This window comes from Mustela nivalis, assembly GCF_964662115.1.
Source record: "Mustela nivalis genome assembly, chromosome: 4".
Lineage (NCBI taxonomy): Eukaryota > Metazoa > Chordata > Mammalia > Carnivora > Mustelidae > Mustela > Mustela nivalis.
This window is the reverse complement of record NC_139023.1, coordinates 66,353,752-66,373,818: the sequence shown is the minus strand read 5'-3', so window position 1 is coordinate 66,373,818 and position 20,067 is coordinate 66,353,752. Positions and strand designations below refer to the sequence as shown.

The 20,067-nt window shown below is 43.4% G+C and overlaps 1 protein-coding gene and 1 pseudogene across 11 annotated transcripts in view; one reads left to right on the top strand and one right to left on the bottom strand.

The window, feature by feature from the left end:
* Positions 1-20,067, top strand: part of FAM193A (family with sequence similarity 193 member A) — a 166,975-nt gene that overhangs the window by 39,484 nt on the left and 107,424 nt on the right. The window contains exons 1-2 of one of the 10 annotated variants that reach the window (XR_014310716.1): positions 14,754-15,047; positions 15,717-15,950. The exons of 4 other annotated variants lie outside the window; for them this stretch is intronic. The gene's annotated coding sequence lies outside the window, so the exon portion shown is untranslated. Of the gene's footprint in view, positions 1-14,753; positions 15,048-15,716; positions 15,951-20,067 lie in introns of those variants that run through there. 5 more of the 10 variants (XM_082727062.1, XM_082727060.1, XR_014310717.1 and 2 more) reach the window with 5 other exon arrangements.
* LOC309863888 (Golgi SNAP receptor complex member 2 pseudogene) lies at positions 2,085-6,233 on the bottom strand (annotated as a pseudogene). Its single transcript has 2 exons — positions 6,207-6,233; positions 2,085-3,132 (listed from the first exon to the last, which is right to left on the bottom strand). The product of its transcript is annotated as a Golgi SNAP receptor complex member 2 pseudogene (transcript).

The window sequence follows — 20,067 nt, the reverse complement described above, 5'->3', positions numbered from 1 at the left end:
GCTTAGCTTTGTATTCTCACGTGAGTCATTTCTTGTTCTTGGGGCTGCTGTGTAGTAACGTGCACATCTTTTTATATCATGATGTTGAAACAGTCCACTCCCTTGCTGTTTTCTTAAGAGCCAGAACATGTATGTGGGCTTTGGGTCCATCTCAGCAAATTGTAGGTCTTCCATAAATATGGACTGAGCTGTACAGAAGTAGGAATGTAGGAAAATGGAGTATTTTCTAACCATGAGGTGTGTTTCTGTCAATTTCTTTCTTTTTTTTATTTTAATAAAAGTTTTTATTTACTTATTTGACAGAGCATGAGCAGGGGGAAGAGCAGAAGGAGAGGGAGAGGCAGGCTCCCAGGGAGCCTGATGTGGGACTTGATCCCAGGATCCTGGGACCGTGATCTAAGCTGAAGGCAGATGCCCAGCTGAGCCACCTGGGCACCCCTATCAATTTATTATTGATAATGTTTTGTTTGTATTTAACTTTTCTTCGCGCTCACCTTCAGTGAGAACAGACAGCTCTAATGGGCTTCTAACTTGGAGTCCCTTTTGCACCGCTGCAGTCGATATCCCGTGGGTCTGGCCTGGAGCTTCCAAGCGTGGATCTGAGTAGATGCTCAGCCCTGGGAACCCCACAGCCCTTGACTAGTAGCCTCTAGATGAGCCAGCTTCTCCAAGGGGAAGCTTCCAGACCTTTCAGCTTGTGAGCACTTAGTCTCTTCTCGTTGGATGTTAGTTAACATCTCTGAAAATGTAGAGCAGCTATTTTAAAAAATAAAATATATCTTAACCCGAAAAAAGTGAGTAATTTAAGAAATGTATCTTGAGATAATAAGAATATAGTACATATGTGCAGTGCTTTTTGAGCTGTCTTGTCCACAGCGATTTTAGAAAATTCTCTCTGAGCCTTTAGTCAGATGATACTTGCTTGCCTGGAGCAGAAATAGCAGCATCTCCCGTGGGGAGCCACCCTGTGTGATCTCTTGTTTGGACACAGGTCATTCTTCCTGAGTCCCGTTCTTCATGAGTCCCCTTCATGCTAGCCTGCACTGCACGGGTGCTCCCTGTGTGCTGGCCTGGGGCCCGGAGCTCTTGCTGCTGCCTCAGGGTCGGTGGATGAGGGGTGTTCCAGCACGAGAGAGCTGAGGTGAGGGGAGGGCGAGTAATGCCGGCATGGATGCGCCAGTGAGGGAGGCTGGGCCATCGGGTCTGGAGCAGGCATTCTTAATTACTCCAGTAGTTTGCTTTTTCTTTAACTTTTCGCTCTTTACTTGGAAAAATAAACTTTATTGAGGTATAATTCACACACGGTAGGATGCACCCATTTGAAACATACAGTTCTAGGAGGATTGACAAATGTCTGCCACCCCAGTTAAGACTTAGGACGTTTTGGGGCGCGTGAGTGGCTCAGTGGGTTAAAGCCTCTGCCTTCAGCTCAGGTCATGATCCCAGGGTCCTGAGATCGAGACCTGCATCAGGCTCTCTGCTCAGTGGGGAGCCTGCTTCCCTTCCTCTCTCTCCACCTGCCTCTACTTGTGATCTCTGCCTGTCAAATAAATAAAGTCTTTTAAAAAAAAAGACTTAGGAAGTGTCCATCACCCTGCATAGTTCCCATGTGCTCCTTTGCCAGTCCCTCTTCTCCTCTGGCCCCAGGCAGCCATTGATAGGATTGATAGGATTTGATTAAAATCTACCACCTTGCTAGCTGTTTTCTGTTCATCATTTATTTCTTGTTTTCATTTCCCTCTTTTTCTGCCTTTTCTGGGTTTAATTTAACATGTTATGGTTCTGTTTTATCTCTTCTGTTGATATATTTATATCTCTTAAAAATATTTTTATACTTGTTGCCTTTGGGTTCACAGTGTACATTTTATTTTTTTTTAATAAAGATTTTTATTAATTTATTTAACAGAGAGAGATCACAAGTAGGCAGAGAGGCAGGCAGAGAGAGAGGAAGGGAAGCAGGTTCCTTGCTGAGCAGTCAACCTGTTTTGGGACTCGATCCCAGGGCCCTGAGATCATGACCTGAGCTGAAGGCAGAGGCTTAACCCACTGAGCCACCAGGCGCCCCTACAGTGTACATTTTTAAAAAATTTTCTGTTTGTTTATTTTGAGAAAGAGAACAGGAACTTCTTTTATTTCCTAAGCACCATGCTTTTTCTTCTACTTTTTTTTTTTTTAAGATTTTATTTATTTATTTGACAGGCAGAGATCACAGGTGGGCAGACAGACAGGCAGAGAGAGTGGGGGAAGTAGGCTCCCTATTGAGCAGAGATCCCGATGCAGGGCTCTATCCTAGGACCTGGGATCATGACCTGAGCCTAAGGCAGAGGCTTTAACCCACTGAGTCACCCAGGCACCCCGTAAGCGCCATGCTTCTTGGTGGCACTAGCTTCCCCATCAAGGAGTCACACAAAACAGAGCAGATTTGCAACTCCCACTGGGTTACGGATCACGATTATTTCTGGAGGGTCTTCACAGTTAAGATGGGCATACATTTCAGAAAGCAACTTCTGGGCTCTCTTCTCTCTCTTATACACACACACTCACACAGACTCTCACACAGTGGTAATATTGTTCAGTTGATGGGATTGGCTGGCTCATGTCCGGTACTGTACCACGAGGAACGTGACCACACAGGTGAGCAGCAACCCACCCATCAGAAAGTATTTGTTCTGGAAAGCCCGCTTCTCCCCTCATGCTATAACAAGCTCAGCATGTTGGCAGCATCAAAGATCTTCATCTGAGCCCCCTTCAAGGTCAGTCTCTGGGCCCTGAGTCCTTCCAGAGTATCCCACCCAGCTCCAGTGAGGTCTTCTAAGCCGTAGTGAATTTTCTGGAGGGAGGAATTGAACTGCTACAAGTCATCCATTAGGATGGTGGTATCTGAGTCATTAGTGGTGTAAGTCTGGTACAGAAACTCCTCTTGTCATCCCTGCTGCTCCCTTATGTATCACTGGTGCTGGAAGTTTCCGCATAGGCTACAGGTGCTGAACATGATACTTTCAGTGGTCCACATGAAGTTTGGCATTCTGTCTTTTGTCAGAGGGCTCCTTGCTAGACAGAATCTCCAGACGTTCTCGATGGCTGAATATCTGGTCTGTTTGCTTGGATTTTGTTTTCTACTAAGTGCAGAGACTATTTGCCATCTCAAGTTGTCCTTGTGAGACTAGGTCTTACAGACCCGCTAGTGCATTTGCTGGTACAGCATCTCCTTGTTGTAGCCTTGCCAGGTCCAGCCCTGGTTTTACAGTGTGTATTTTATTTGTTATTAAAAATTTGCTTTATTTTTCTTTTGAATCAAGTATTAACCCCCAAGTTTACAGTTTGGTTTTTTTTTTTTAAAGATTTTGTTTATTTGACAGATGGAGATCACAAGTAGGCAGAGAGGCAGACAGAGAGAGACAGTGAAGCAGGCTCCCCACTGAGCAGAGAGCCCGATGTGGGGCTTGATCCCAGGACTCTGGGATCATGACCTGAGCTGAAGCCAGAGGCTTTAACCCACTGAGCCACCCAGGTGCACCAGTCTGTTTTTTTTTGTTTTTTTGTTTTTTTTTTAAATGCCTTCCAAACAGTAGCACAGTGACTATCACCTTTTCGTTAGCCAAGTTATAAATCAAATTCCTCCCAGTGGTTATGTCCACATCTAGATTGTTTGGGTGGTCAGGAGCTCTTACTTGTTTTTTTTTTTTTTTTTAGATATTTTTAAGATTTAGTTTATTTATTTGTCAGAGAGAGAGCGAGCGAGAGTGAGCACAGGCAGACAGAGTGGAAGGCAGAATCAGAGGGAGAAGCAGGCTCCCTGCGGAGCAAGGAGCCCGATGTGGGACTCGATCCCAGGACGCTGGGATCATGACCTGAGCCGAAGGCAGCTGCTTAACCAACTGAGCCACCCAGGCGTCCCAGGAGCTCTTACTTGTTTACTTTAGCTTTTAGTTCTTGGTTATATCTCCAAATATAAAAGAAATGAAAAACTCCTGCTGCTCCCGCAAAAAATTAACAGCAAACAGACTCCAGCTTTTTGGAGCAATTACCAGTGAATATCCTGGCCACATAAATCCTGTAGCTATCAGCGTGATAGACTGAGCTGCACTGAGTTTCTGTGCAGGTCTGGCCATGTCAGCCAGTCCAGTGCATGCTGGAGCCCAGAACAAGACTGTTTGGGACCTGCCATGTAGTACGACAGCCTCAATTTCTCCGCCAGCAAGAGCTTCACTTTCTCAAGGATTGGGTGGTAGGTGGCATGAAGGCCCCCAGTGCCAGTGGCTTATATCTCTTTGGAAATCATCTTGGGCAGCCACGGGGTGGGGGGTGGAGTGGGGAAGAAAGTGGCTGTTTGCTCCCTGCTGCATGACAACGAAGGGCTCGTGTCACTTGCCTCACATCTTCCTCGGCCTTACACTGCACATTTTAGATTCATCCCACGGTTTCCCTTCAGATGCTGCTGTGCTGCTTCACAGTGTAGTAGAGGCGTCCTCGGTTTTACTGTGCTGCACAGACACTGCGCTTGTTTTACACACTGAGGGTTTGTGGCAACCTGTGTTGTTGAGCAGGGTTTTTTATTGGTGCAGTTCTTCCAACAGCATTGACTCCCTTTGTATCTCTGGCTCACAGGTGGGTAATTCTCAGTATTTTTTTTTTTTTTTAAGATTTTATTTATTTATTTGACAGAGAGAGATCACAAGTAGGCAGAGAGGCAGGCAGAGAGAGAGAGGAGGAAGCAGGCTCCCTGCTGAGCAGAGAGCCTGATTTGGGACTCGATCCCAGGACCCTGAGATCATGACCTGAGCCGAAGGCAGCGGCTTAACCCACTGAGCCACCCAGGCGCCCTAATTCTCAGTATTTCCAGACTTTTCCATTATTATTACATTTGTCACGGTGATGTGTGATCAATGATCTTTGATGTTACTGTTGTAATTTTTGGGGGTGCTGCAAACTGTGCCCATTAGGATGGGGAGCTTCTTTTTTAAGATGTTGAAGTTAATTGGGGCACCTGGGTGGTTCAGTGGGTTAAAGTTTCTGCCTTCGGCTTGGGTCATGATCCAGGGGACCTGGGATCAAGCCCCACATTGGGCTCTCTGCTCAGCAGGGAGCCTGCTTCCCTCTCGATCTGCCTGCCTCTGCCTACTTGTGAACTCTGTCTGCCAAATAAATAAAATCTTCCAAAAAAAAAAAAGATGTTGAACTTAATTGATAAAGGTTGTGTGTGTTCTGACTGCTCTGTGTACTGTCAGTCCACCCCCCTTTTCTCTCTGGGGCCTCCCTATTCCCTGAGAAACAACAATATAGAAATTAGGCCAGTTAATGATCCTGTAATGGCCTCTAAGTGCTCAAGTGAAAGGAAGAGTCACACATAACTCACTTGAAATGAAAAGCTAGACATGATTAAGCTTAGTGAGGAAGGGATTTCTGAAGCCGAGATAGGCCGAAAGGTAGGCCTCTTGTGCCAGACAGCCATGTTGCAAATGCCAAGGAAAAGTTCTTGAAGGAAGTTAAGAGCGCTACTCCAGGGACCACATGAATGATAAGAAAGCCAAATGGCCTCATTGCTGATAGGGAGAAAATTTGGGTGGTCTGGATAGGACCCCAGTATTTCCTTAAGCCAAAGCCTAATCCAGAGCAAGGCCCTGACTCAAGTCCAGGAAGGCTGAGGGAGGTGAGGAGGCTGCAGAAGAGAAGTCTGCAGCTAGCAGAGTGGGTTTGTGAGGTTTAAGGAGACACAGAGGGGCGGGGCGGCGGGGGAGAGCAGCACTTACTGATGGAGAAGCTGTGGTGGGATCTCTGGCAGAAAGTTTGCTAGGTATCTTTGCTGGGTATAGGATTCAGCTTGGATCGCCCATGGAGGTGACTCCTAAACAGCGGATTCTCCACATGTAGACACAACAGCCTTATCTGGGGAGAAGATGCCATCTCGGACTGTCCTCGCCGGAGGACAAGTCAGCACCTGGCTTTAGGGTTCAGGGGACAGGCTGGCTCCCCGTTAGGGGCTAATGCAGCTGGTGACTTTCAGCTGAAGCTGGTGCTCCTTTACTATTCTGGAAATTCTTAGGATCCATAAGAATTGTGTTACCTCTCCTCTGCCCGTGCTCTATCCAGGACGGCAGTGTATCTGTTCACAGCGAGGTTTACCAAACGTCTCAAGCCCACTGTTGAGACCTACTGCTCAGAAAAAAAGGTTCCTTTCAAAATATGACTGCTCGTTGACATTATACCCGGTCACCCAAGAGCTCTGGTGACATACCGGGAGATGAGTGCCGTTTCCCTGCCTGTGAACACAGCTTCCATTCTGCAGCCCACGGAGCAAGGAGTAATTTTGACTTTGAAGTCTTACCATTTAAGAGACACTTGATCTGGGTGGGATACATTCAGAATCCTCTGGAAAGGATTCACTATGCCAGATGCCGTTAAGAAAATGTTCCCATGGCACAATGTCAATAGTAACAGGAATTTGGAAGAAGTGGGCTTCCGCCCTGGTGAGGACATTGAGGGCTTCAAGACTGAGTGGAGGAAGTCACTGTGCAGATGTGGTGGAAACAGCCAGAGAGCCAGAAGTGGAGCCTGGAGAGGTGAGTGACCTGCTGCCCTCGCAGGATAACACTTGCACGGGTGAGGATGTGCTTCCGTGGAGGAGTAAGGGAAGTGATTTCTTGAGCTGGAGTCTGCTCCTGGTGATGATGCTGTGGAGATGGTTGAAATCTGACAAGGACTTAGAACATTGCATGACCTTAGTTGATAAGGTGGCAGGGCTTGAGAGGACTGGCTCCAATTTGGAGAGGAGTTCTACTGTGGGTGAGATGCTACCAGACAACATCGCTTGCTGCAGAGAAATTATTTGGGAAAGGAAGAGTCCATCAGTGCAACAAATTTATTCTCTTGTTTTAAGAAAGTGCCATAGACTCACCATCCTTCAGCAACCCCCACTGTAAGACCCTCCAGCAGCAAAAGATTACAGCTTGCTGAAAGCTCAGATGATGGTTAGCATTTTTTAATAGATATAGTATATTTATGATAATTTAAAAATGAAGCATTTTAAGATTAAGATATTACATAAATTTTTTTTTTAGATATAACACTGTGGCACACTCAGTGTGCTATGGTATAGTATACTGGGAAACCAAAAAATTCATTTGTCTGGTGTTACTGGTAGTGGTTTGGAGCTGAACCCCCATAGTCTCTCTCAAGGTATGCCTGTAGAAATGCCTTACACAGTATATTCCCAGTTCTTCTTTGTGCTATTGATGTTATTCATTTTGCTTTCACATATGCTGTAAATACACAATGCATTGCTATTTTTGCTCTTAGAAGTCATCTTTTAGTGCAATTCTTAAAAAAAAAAAGAAAAGATTGATTTAATTTTACTTGTATTACATTTTTAGGGCTCTTCATTTCTTTTTGTATATCCAAGTTTCCATCTTACTCAAATTCTTACTGCCTAAAATACCTTCTGTAACGTTTCTTGTACGTCTCCTGGCAATGAATTTCTTCAGTATTTATTTCTGAGAAAGTTTTTCCTCCTTATTTTTAGAAAGATATCTTTGCTGGGTATAGGATTTTGACTTAACAGGTGGTGGTTGTTTCTCCTTTGTAGTACTTAAAAAAAAAATCACTCCAGGGCGCCTGGGTGGCTCAGTGGTTAAGCCGCTGCCTTCGGCTCAGGTCATGATCTCAGGGTCCTGGGATCGAGTCCCGCATCGGGCTCTCTGCTCAGCAGGGAGCCTGCTTCCTCCTCTCTATCTCTCTCTGCCTGCCTCTCTGCCTACTTGTGATTTCTCTCTGTCAAATAAATAAATAAAATCTTAAAAAAAAAAAATTACTCCACTGTCTTCTGATTTTCATGGGTTTGTTGTTGTTGTTGTTGTTGTTGTTGTTGTTTTTCCCCCACAAGAAGCCTGGTGTAATTCTTGTTTTTGTTCTTCTGTATGTAGTGTCTCCTTTATCTCTGACTGCCTTCAGGATTTTCTCTTTTTGTTTTTAGCGGCTGGGGGGCGATAATCATGAAGCAGATTTGCTTTGTTTTTGTTATTTATCCTAATTAATATTCTCTGTGCTGCTTGGATCTGTGGGTTGGTGTCTGATTCATTTGGGAAAGTTCTCAACCATTGTTCTTCTGCTCTTTTCACCTCTTCATAGGATTCCAATTATATATATATGAGAATGTTTCATACTGTTTCGCACTTCTTGCTTGTTCCCAGCCCCTTTTCTTTTTGGTTCTTCAGGTGACTTGACCTGTCCTCAGGTTCACTGGTTCTGTAGAGTTCATTTCTCTGCTGAAGTTACCCCCCTGATCTAGCATGTTGTCCACCTTTTCTGTTAATAGTCTTTAAGGTATTTAAATTCCCTGTTAGATAGTTCCAACCTGCTTCATATCTGAGTCTTGTTTTGATGATTGCTCTGTCTCTTTGGAGTGATTTGTTTTTTGCCTTTTGTGTCATTATTACAAAATTGCAGTTATTCTTCAAAGCCAGACATATTGTATAGGATGGTAGAAGGCAAAATAAATCACTAAAAAAAAAAAGATTTTATTTATTTTATAGGGGCAGAAGGAACACAAGCAGGGGGAGTGGGAGAGGAAGAAGCAGGCTTCCCACCAACTGAGGAGCCTGACGTGGGGCTTGGTCCCAGGACCCCAGGATCATGATCTGAGCTGAAGGCAGGCGCTTAATGGCTGAGCCACCCAGGCAACCCTGTAATAAATCACTTTTAAACACAGAAATGGACAGTTTTCTTTCTACTAGGCCCTTAGGGCTGTAGTTTACATTCCTCTTGTTAAGAGTCAGCCTAGCTTTTAGGATTTGTTGTTGCTATGGTTATTGTCAGTGCACCATAGCCTTCAAATTTCTATAGCTATGTCTAATGTGAGGGTGACTTACTCAAACTCTGTAATTCTTTTTTTTTCCTGAAGATTTTATTTATTTGAGAGAGAGAGAGAGAGAGAGCATACAGGCAGAGGGAGAAGTAGACTCCCTGGTGAGCAGGGAGCCCAACACAGGGCTGGATCCCAGGGTCCCCAGATCATGACCTTAGCCAAAGGCAGACGCGTAACCAACTGAGCCACCCAGACATACCTGTAATTCTGTTTTAAGTCTTCCCTATTTGTGTTGCTTCACAGAGTGTATATTTGCATACCCTTATTTCTCTCAGGTCCCTCCTGGTACTAGTCTTCTAATAACTTTCATTTGAAGCATTTTTATTTGGACATGAATGGCAGCCCTGAGTTTTGGGGTAGGGCCTGCTCAGTTTTCCTGTTGCTTCCTTGGCTGAAGTTGTGGGCTCATTGTGTGATCCTGTCTTTTCTCCTGGAATTGGAGTTGTCGACATTGTAGACTGTTCACCACAGCCCTTCCCTGTATAGAGTAAGGCTGTTGTTTCTTATTGGAGATGGAGGGGGAAGGACCTGGGTGGGGTTTCTTGCCCCTCCCACATGGCTGCTACTCCCTGCCCTAATTCTGTACTATGGTCCTTGAGTTTTAGAGCTCTTTTGAGATCCTTTCAGTGATCACCCACTGGATTTCCTAGAGAGGTTGCAGAGGAATTTCTGTAATCCTAGGAATTATCCTGACAGCTTGCACTCAGTCTTCACAGTACGATGTCTGTTCTCAACAGACTCACCTGCCAGAGTCGCGCTGCGTCTGCCTCAGGTAAGTGTGCTCAGTCAGTGCAGGCATTTCATTTTTGTATCAGTTTGCTCTGTGACCTCAGTTCCCTGATAGGTTCAGAAAAAGTCATGGACTTGAAATTTAGTTGGTTTGCATTTTAAGTGTGGGAGCAGTGTTCCACTCCCACCCCCAGCTCTCTCCATTCTGGGGCAGAAATCAGAAGCAACCATGTCTTGAGGAACAAAGTTTTATTAAGTTTAATGAAGTCTAGTTTATCAGTTTTTTTCTCTTATTGTTAGTGCTTTTTAGGATCCTAAGACATCTCTGTCCATCCCAAGGCTGAAATATTTTGCCTACTTTAAGTAGAAATCTTTGGTCTACTCCAAGGTTGGGAATATTTTTTCCTTTATTTTCTTATTAAAGTCTTACAATTTTAGCTTTTTTAAAAAAAATTCTATTTTTAAGTGATCTCTACTATCAACATGGGGCGCAAACTGAAATCCCAAGATCAAGAGTCACATGCTCCACCAGCTGAGTCAGCCAGCACCTCTGTAATTTTTCCTTTTATGTAAAGGTCTGTTATTCATTTCATATTAATTTTTACAGTAGAGTTAGGTAAGGTTTGTCTGTTGTCTTCCTCTTAGGGATTTCCAGTTGTATCATTTATTGAGAAGTCTTTTCTTTTCCAACTGAATTACCTTGTTCTTTTGTCAAACATTTCTTTTTTCAAAACCTTTTAATTGTTAAATATATAAAAGTGCATAAAATGAATGTGTAGCTTTACAAATTACTTGAATTTGACCTCTAGTATAAGCATCATTCAGATGAAGAAATAGAACATTTTGGGGACTCTGAAAACCCACCAAAGGTTGTATTTTAGTTACAATTCCCTTTCTTTCTCTTGGCAGGTAGCCACATTTCTTAATGCTGTAGTTTTGTTTGTTTTTGAATGATATGTAAGTCAAAGTATACTACATACATACAGTCTTTGGTATATGGCTTTTTTCATGCAATAATATTTTTAAGATTTGTTTTGAATTGAGTGACAGTTTAATTGCTGAGAAGCGTTCCATTAGATGAATAGACTTCAGTGTACTTATCCATTCTACAGTTGATGGGTATCTGGGCTATTTCCAGTTTAGAGCTGATATGAATAATCTTGTACAGGTATCTTGGTGCATATAAAACTTAATATCAGGAAGAATATGTGTTTAGAAGAGAAACTACTTGGTCATCATATATAAGTGTTTTGAGGGCCCCTGGGTGGCTCAGCAAGTTAAACGTCTGACTTTGGTTCAGGTCGTGATCCCAGGGTCCTGGAATGGAGCTCTGTGTTGGGCTCCCTGCTTAGTGAGGAGTCTGCTTCTCCCTCTCAGTCTGTAATCTCGTGCTCTTTCTCTTTCTCACTCAAATAAAAGAATCAAAAAATCTTTAAAAGATATATATGTATGTGTTTTCAGTCTTATAATAGTGCACATTCCACAGCATGGTTGTTCCCATTTTTACAACACAGGCAGTGCCTGAGTGTTGCCATTGTTCCATGTTCTTGCCTAAATTTTCACAATTTCTTATTTTAGCTACTCTGCTTATTATTTTATTGTGATTAAATTTACACTCTTTGATTTCGTGTGAACTTATGTGAAAAAAACCTTTTGTGAAAAGCCTGTTCAAGTCTTTTTCTCATTTATTTTCTCTTGAGTTTTATATCTTTTCCTAATTTTTCTTGCTTTCTCACTTTCTTTTTTCAAATACTTATCAGAGAGCTTTTAAGATTTTATTAATTTGTCAGAGAGAGAGAGCACAAGTGAGCATGTGCACAATTGGGGAGCAGCAGGCAGGGGCAGAGGGAGAAGCAGGCTCCCCACTGAGTGTGGAGATTGGTGTGGATCTCAGTCCCAGGACCCTGGGATCATGACCTGATCTGAAGTCAGACGCTTAACTGACTGAGCTGCCTTGGTGCCCCCACCAGGCCTAGGTTTGAATCCTTGCTCTGATGCTCACTAGCATGGACAAGTTTCTTTCTTTTTTTTTTTTTTTTTCCCCGTGGACAAGTTTCTTAAACTTAGCACCTTAATTTTCTCTTCAGTGAGGTGAAGATGGTAATGTACAAACAACATAGGGCTGTTGGGATGGTTAGGAGCTGCTGTACATACTTAGGAAATCAGCATATTGCCTCTGTACTGCAGATTTTAGTTTAAGTTGATTTAAAAAAATTTTTTTTTAAAGATTTTATTTATTTATCAGAGAGAGAGAGGGGGAGAGAGCGAGCACAGGCAGACAGAACGGCAGGCAGAGGGAGAAGCAGGCTCCCGCCGAGCAAGGAGCCTGATGTGGGACTCGATCCCAGCACGCTGGGATCATTACCTGAATCGAAGGCAGCTGCTTAACCAACTGAGCCACCCAGGCGTCTCTAAAAAAATTTTTTTTAAGATTTTATTTATGTAGGGGCGCCTGGGTGGCTCAGTGGGTTAAGCCGCTGCCTTCGGCTCAGGTCATGATCTCAGGGTCCTGGGATCGAGTCCCGCATTGGGCTCTCTGCTCAGCGGGGAGCCTGCTTCCTCCTCTCTCTCTCTCTGCCTACTTGTAATCTCTCTCTGTCAAATAAATAAATAAAATCTTTAAAAAAAAAAAAAAAGATTTTATTTATGTATTTGAGAGAGAGACAGTGGGTGAGCATGAGAGGGGAGAGAGTCAGAGGGAGAAGCAGACTTCTGTGGAGCTGGGAGCCCGATGCGGGACACAATCCTAGGACTCCGGCATCATGACCTGAGCTGAAGGCAGCTGCCTAAACACCTGAGTCACCCAGGTGCCCCTAAGCATAAAAAACTTTATGCTTTATGGAAGTTTTAAATTTCTGTGTTAGAAGACTTTGGGGTTTAAAACAATTAAACATTGGTATGTGGAGCTATTGCCAGCTGTAGTCAAATTCTGATTTTCTAGCTGTTCTTTTTCCTATCTGTAAATTTTTCCTGGTGGTTTCGTTTTCCTTCTGCTGCCCAGGGTTGGATATTTTATTCTTTATTAGCACTCATAGAAGATGGGAAAAGGGAGAAGTAGTGATACTCCAGCCCAGTACTGCTCAACAGAAATGAATAGTAAGCCACATATGTAATTGTAAAATTTTCAGTGGTCATATTGTGAAAATAAAAAGAAATACATGTAATCAGTTTTACCTAGTGTTTTTTACTTAGCCTTAAGTAGCCTGCCACAATATTAAGTCAGCATGGAATAGTGTAGAAATTATTACTGAAATATCTACATTGCTTTTTTCATAGTAAGTCTTTGAAGTCTGGTGTGTATTTTATGGTTGGCATCTCTCAGCTTGGACTTGCTGTATTTCAGGTGCACAATACCTGCATTTGGACAGTGGCTCCCACACTGTGGGTGTGCAGCTCTGGCTTCTGTTGGTTTGGGGATTAACTTACAGCCGTCTAAACTTGCATTTGAGGGCGTCTGGGTGGCTCAGTGGGGTAAGCCACTGCCTTCGGCTCAGGTCATGATCTCAGGGTCCTGGGATCGAGGCCCGCATTGGGCTCACTGCTCAGCGGGGAGCCTGCTTCCTCCTCTCTCTCTCTCTGCCTGCCTCTCTGCCTACTTGTGATCTCTCTGTCAAATAAATAAGTAAAATCTTAAAAAAAAAATAAAAAGAGTCTTTAAAAAAATAAATAAATAAACTTGCATTTGAATTCACTCTTTAAAAAAAAAAAACTTTTTGAGGGGCACCTGGGTGGCTCAGTCAGTTGGGCATCTGCCTTCAGTTCTGGTCATGATCCCGGGGTCCTGGGATCAAGCCCTGCATCTGGGATTCCTGCTTAGTGGGGAGCCTGCTTCTCTCTCTGCCCCTTACCCAGCTTGTGCTCGGTCTCTCTCTCTCTCTCTCTTCTCAAATAAATAAATAAATGAAATCTTTAAGAAAATTTTTTAGTGCGGTATGATGACATACAACATTATATTAGTTTCAGGTGTACAATATTGTGATGATTCAGTATTTGTATGTATTGCAAAATGATCACTGCACTCAGTAAGTCTAGTCTCTTATCATAGTTAACAAATTTTGGGGAGCAGTTTTAGGTTCACAGGAATATTGAGCAATAAGTACATGTACCCCTCTCCCGTCCTCACAGATGCACATGCTCCCACACTATCAGCATCCCCCACCCGAATGGGGCAATTGTTATAGCTGGTGAACCCACACTGACACATCATCATCACCCAGAGTCCATAGTTCCGCTGGGGGTCACTCTGGGTATTGTACGTTTTATGGGTTTATCATTATACAGATGTGTGCCGACAGGTATCCATTACTAGGGTGTGATACAGAGTATTTTCACTCCCCTAAAAATCTCTGTGTTCGGGGCGCCTGGGTGGCTCAGTGGGTTAGGCCACTGCCTTCGGCTCAGGTCATGATCTCAGGGTCCTGGGATCGAGGCCCGCATCGGGCTCTCTGCTCAGCGGGGAGCCTGCTTCCTCCTCTCTCTCTGCCTGCCTCTCTGCCTGCTTGTGATCTCTCTCTGTCAAATAAATAAATAAAATCTTAAAAAAAAAAAAAAAATCTCTGTGTTCCACCCCCCCCCGCCCCCACCCCGGTAACAGTGGATCTTTTGCTGTCTCTGTAGCTTCTCCTTTTCTGGAATGTCCTGTAGACACAATCTATAGTACGTAGCCTTTTCAGATTGGCTTCTTTTTCTTAATCATGTGCGTTTGAAGTTCCTCCATGTCCTTTCCTGACTTGATAACTCTTTCTTTTTAGTACTGAATAATACTCCATTGTCCAGATAGATCATAGTTTAGCCATTCAACTTCTGAAGGACATTTTGGCTCCAGGTTTTGGAAATTTTGAATAAAGGTGCTAAAAACATTGATGTGCAAGTTTTTGTGTGGATCAAAGTTTTCAGCTCCTCTGGGTAAATACCAGGGAGCATGATTGCTGGAGCATACAGTGAGAGTATGTTTAGTTTTGTAAGAAACTGACAAACTCTCTTCCAAAGTGGCTGTGCCGTTCTGCTTTCCCACGAGCCATGGGTGAGAATGTTTGTGGCTTTACATCCTCCCCAGCATGTCCCGGACTTCGGCCATTCTGATAGGTGTGATGCGGTATTCTGTTTTCATCAGTGTTGTTAGTTTCTGTTTCAGGGTTTTTTAGCGTATTACATAGCTCTCATTTGTGACTTGCACTTCTCTCAGATAGACAGGTGGACACCTCTGAAGGAGCTGGAAAGGAAAGAAAGGAGGCTGTTAGTAGGTAGACGTGGAAGTGTGATCCCGAGAAGGGTGCTTTTTGTTTCTTCAGCCTAGTAGTAACATTGTGCTTGTATCCTCACGGAAATGATGCAGGAAAGAAGGAAAGATTGATGATCCGAAGAATGGAGGGGAGACTCCATAGAGCAAAGTCCTCAAGCAGATGGCGGGGCTGCTGCCTGAGCAGAGGCTTCACTTAGGCGAGGAGGCGTGTGATGGGTAAGCATGCGGAAGGGCACAGTGTCAGGTGCATGGTGTGGGGCCTGTGGACACACGCTGCCCATGGGTCTTCAAACAGTGTTAGGCCTTCGTGCTTCCAGCAGCAGGAAGTGTGTCTTCCCACATTCCTTCATTCTGCAGCATCAAATGTTGTCATCGTCTTTAAATGTTTGCGAAGTTTTAGTGAAAGGCCCTTGGTCTTCCCCTTGTTGGGAGCCCCGCGGAGACCGGAGCTTTGATAGGCACCTGCTCATCTGGCCATGGTGCCCTGTTGATGCACACATGCTCTGTGCGTCCCGCTTCCTGCTGCCACCTGCCTGCGCAGGTCATTTCCATGGAATTTCTCCTTTCCTTCCCCTAGCCTGATCTCCAAGTCTGCTCCTGTTCCTCTCCAGCTCCTGGTGGGACGCACCTCCCCGCCCCCCCCCATTCTTTTAAACTCAGCCTTTTGTGGAAGTTTCTGTGTCTCCTTATTCAGACTCATCTCCTGGTCTTGTGAATTTCTTGGACCATAAACATTTTATTAACAGTCCCAGAGACCAATAGGATGTTATCGAAGTCTGTATTTTTGGGAAGTTGAAGATTCTGTAAGAAGCAAGTACTTTCTGTTGCTGTTATTTTATTTTTTATTTATTTATTTTTTTAAAAATTTATTTATTTGTTTGACAGATAGAGATCACAGGTAGGCAGAGAGAGAGAGAGAGAGAGAGAGAGAGGAGGAAGCAGGGTCCCTGCTGAGCAGAGAGCCCGATGTGGGGCTCGATCCCAGGACCCTGGGACCATGACCTGAGCCGAAGGCAGAGGCTTTAATCCACTGAGCCACCCAGGCACCCCTCTGTTGCTGTTATTTTAGACTAGTTTCTGGTTTGGCTCTCCAGGAACCAAGTGCCTCTCTGTAGCCAGGTGAGTGGTGGTGATCGTGATGGGAGTGGGGTGAATGGTGGGGGCTGCCCCTGGCCTGACTGCCTGGTTAACAAGGCCATATTGATGATGGGCTTGCCAAGTGTGTGAGTTGCTGGTTGCTTTTGGAGTCACCTCAGGTAACTCAGTTTTCAAATGTTGCCTCCCCCACTTAGGGTTTCTGATTCAAAGCCTTTCGCAGCTCCTGTTCTATTTATGTGGTTTTTTCTTCCTCCCTGGTGATTTGTGGGTATTGCTGTAAAGACCATTAGCACTCTATACTAAATGACTGGTTACTGGGACCTTCAGATTTTAAAGGGGGTGCAGACATAGTCAGAGAAGTCAGTAGTATTTTGATATCATCTTGTCATTTGAACCCAGTAGATTATTTGTATTTTAAAGATCAGTAAAGAGGAATGTAAGAAATAATATTTCCAAAGCTGTAAGTCTTTTTTTAACTGTGTGATTTGTTGCTATTAATAAATTCAAGTTCTTTTTCTCTTTTGCCATATGGAGCTTAAATGCAGAAACGTGAGGTATTTTGTAAATATTTGAACGTGTGAATTGCTGTGCTGCCGGCTGATGGAGCAGTGGTGCTGCACCGGCCTTGATCCTGGCTGGCTCTGAGGCTGCCTCAGATTTGTCTTTTCTTCAGATAAGCTGGGTCAAAACAAACAATTATATTGTTGACTAGACTGGAACATGACTTCATCTGTATAGAAAAACCATCTTAATAGCAGGTACATACTTAAGACCATTTATGTAACTCCAGCTCTGGCAGATAGCCAATACCACTGTGCCTTCCTTAATGCATAGAGCCACTGGTTGTCCACAGGGAGGCCAGTTTAGGAGCTTAACTTGCAGTCATAGAAAAAATGGTTGGGGTTCCTGGATGGCTCAGTCCAACTCTTGCTTGATTTCATCTTAGGTCATGGTCTTGGGGTTGTGAGACTGAGTGCCTTGCCGGGCTCCACGCTCAGCTGGGAGTCTGCTGGAGGTTCTCTCTCTCCCTTTCCCTCTCTCGCTTTCCCTCTCTCCCCTGCTCACACGTGTGCACTGGCTCACTCTGTCTCTCTCTCTCAAAAAAGCAAATAAATACATCTCTTTAAAAATAAAAATAGTTGCAGGTTTTTAGGCTTTCTCTGTTTTTTTAAAAAAATATGTAAACTGAGGGGCGCCTGGGTGGCTCAGTGGGTTAAAGCCTCTGCCTTTGGCTCAGGTCGTGATCCCAAGGTCTTGGGATCGAGCCCTGCATCAGGCTCTCTGCTCAGCGGAGAGCCTGCTTCCCCCTCTCTCTCTGCCTGCCTCTCTGCCTACTTGTGATCTCTGTCTGTCAAATAAATAAATACATCTTTTAAAAAAAATATGTAAACTGAAAGTAAATCCTAAAGAAATCTCAATTCTACATTAGCTATAAAAAGGATACAGTAATAATGTAATAATATGGGATCATATATAATTAGTGTTTATTGAGTTTTTAGGAAACACCTTTGAAGTCTATGAATTGCTAAATATTTACTCTGTGATTATATAAATTACATGTTACAAATACTTAAGGTAATTTTACCTATAACTTACAATTCTGTTACCAATTTTTTGGTAACTAATTGGAAGAGAGCTTAAGTATTAATGTTAATAATTATACCCCAAGCAGTACCACTTGCTTAAAGAACTTGGACCTGCTTTGGGAAAGCTGGGTTCAGTAAGGAAGCAGAAAAAATGGTAGATATTTTAGTGACCACACCTGCACTCATCCCTGGACTTCAGCACAGGTAGGTAGCTGATAAAAGATCGTGTGCAAAATAAGGAAGGAGAGTTGAGGCTGATTTAGGGAACACAGAATGTGAATTACTGATTTGAACTAGTCATTTCCTTCACTGCACATTTGTTGGATGCCTGCTGTATGCTGGGTGCTTTGTGGGACTGAAAAACTGTTGAGTGTCTAATGAGAAGATGGTTGTGTGAAAGCTTATGGTAGTCTGTGTAAAGTATGGAGGTGTATGGGAGTTGGAGTAATAGGTGGAGCTGTATTCATTGAGGGATGGGGAATAGCAAAACTGACAGAAAAAGAATGATAGCAGAGTGCGATTTGAAAGGATGCCCAACGGTTGCCTAGTAAAAGAGGGGAGATTGGTTTTTCAGCGTGGGGATGGTATGTACTAAGAATGGGGCAGGGGTTTGGAATTGTGAGGAGTCCCAACTGGGTCATTCTGCAGCCACTGTGTGACAAGGGCCTTGTATGTCATGCTTGATCCTTTTAGTCAGGGGACTATGAAAGGGTTCAGAGCAGTGGAATATTCTGCTCACATGTACAGTATGGAAGACCATCCCAACAGGAGGTAGAGGGTGTGAGGGAAGCAGACAGACCTATGGGCTGGGGATCAGTCGGGAAGAGACAACTGTGTAGTGTCCGAGGCAGGAGACACTAATGGGACAAAAGCAGGCACATTTGTTTTGTGTTTTATGTACATGAGAATCCTGGCTTCAGCCTCCAGTGGGCTGTGTGACCTGAGATGCGCCACCATCACCTGACCACCATGTGTTTTTATGTTCTGAGGCACTGTGTTTTCTTTGTGTCTATAATGAGTTTACATGTAAAGTCTTTAAATAAAAATTTCTTTTTGGCAATTACTTTTAGAACTAGAGATAAGCCCAGCAAGGAAATGAATTTGGTATCTTTTATTACACATACACATTGGCCACAAATGATAGCTTATACCAGAGTGGAAAACCAGTTTACTCAGAAAGGGTAAAATATCTTACATCATAGGTGTAGAACTCAGTTGTTGGGGGCATTCTTGAGTGTTTTCAGCAATATTGTCTACTTAGGAATAAGTACATTCTCTTGTGGAAAAATTTCTCTGTTACAACATAGCATCTTATGTAAGTAAATAAATACTTATATATAAATATATCTTATGGACATGGGGGATGACACATGTTTAGTGTTTATTCTGGTACATTTATTTTTTTAAGAATATTAAACAGACTGGATTTATCCTCCTGCCTTAAACAACTAAATGAAGGACAAGATACCTCAAAATAGCAGTATTCTAATATTGGACAGCAGACAGTGCAGGTCAGTGACCCTTGAGAGACAGAAAATAAATTAAACAAGCTTAGGGTTAGCCAAGCTTACTGTCTGGAGAGAAATTGGGGCCATGGTTTAGAAAGAAAGGAGGGAATAACCCAGAGAGACCTGGTGGTTCTTTGGGTTCAGGAAAGCAGCCAAGAACTTGGGGAGGCCAAAGTGAATTTGCAGGGCAGAGTACCAGAGAAGAGAGGGCTGCAGAGAGAAAAAGAGAGTTCTGGAGAGCTGCATGGTTTTCCTTGAATATTCACCTGGGTATTGATGAGCACACGTACTTTGGAAACTCGTGTATCAGGGAGAGAACCCAGGAAGTAAGTGGTGGAACAATCTTCAGAGCTTGTACAGGACCCCAAACGGGTTGTGTTCTCACCAGCCAGAATGGGAGAATATTGTAACACACAGCGAAGTCACAAGGGTATTGCCTCAGTAGTGGGAAAGATTAAAGGTGCTCTAATCCTGGGGCCTCTCTCTTTACTTGCCAAATAGGATGCTCCTGATTCATGAATCACTTAATAAAGCCGATTAGATTTAAAACAAACAAACAAACAAACAAACAAACAAAAAACATTAAAAAACTCGGATCCCACCTCCCAAATCTTACAGGCAAGCCTTGAAAGGACCAGACTCTTCCTATAAGCTAAGTATGGCCCACAACAAAGCCCAGAAATATTTGAAGGAGTAAAACAACACCCATTGTCTAACACAGTTAAATTCACAGTCTAGTCAAAAATCACCAGACATACAGAGACATAAGCAAGCAAATACAGCCCATGATGAAGTTCAAAATAAATAAATAGAAACAGATTCAGAAATGACACATATAGTAGACTTATAAGATAGACATTAACACAGTAGTTATTGCTATACTTTGCGTATTCAAGAAAATAGAGGAAAGCAGGAACATGTTAAGAAGAAACACAGAAAGTAAAGAAGCCCAAATGAACTTCTGGAGTTGCATACTACAGTGTCTGAGATGAAAAATACATTACGTGAGGCTTAGTAACAGATTGCAGATTGCAGTAACAGATT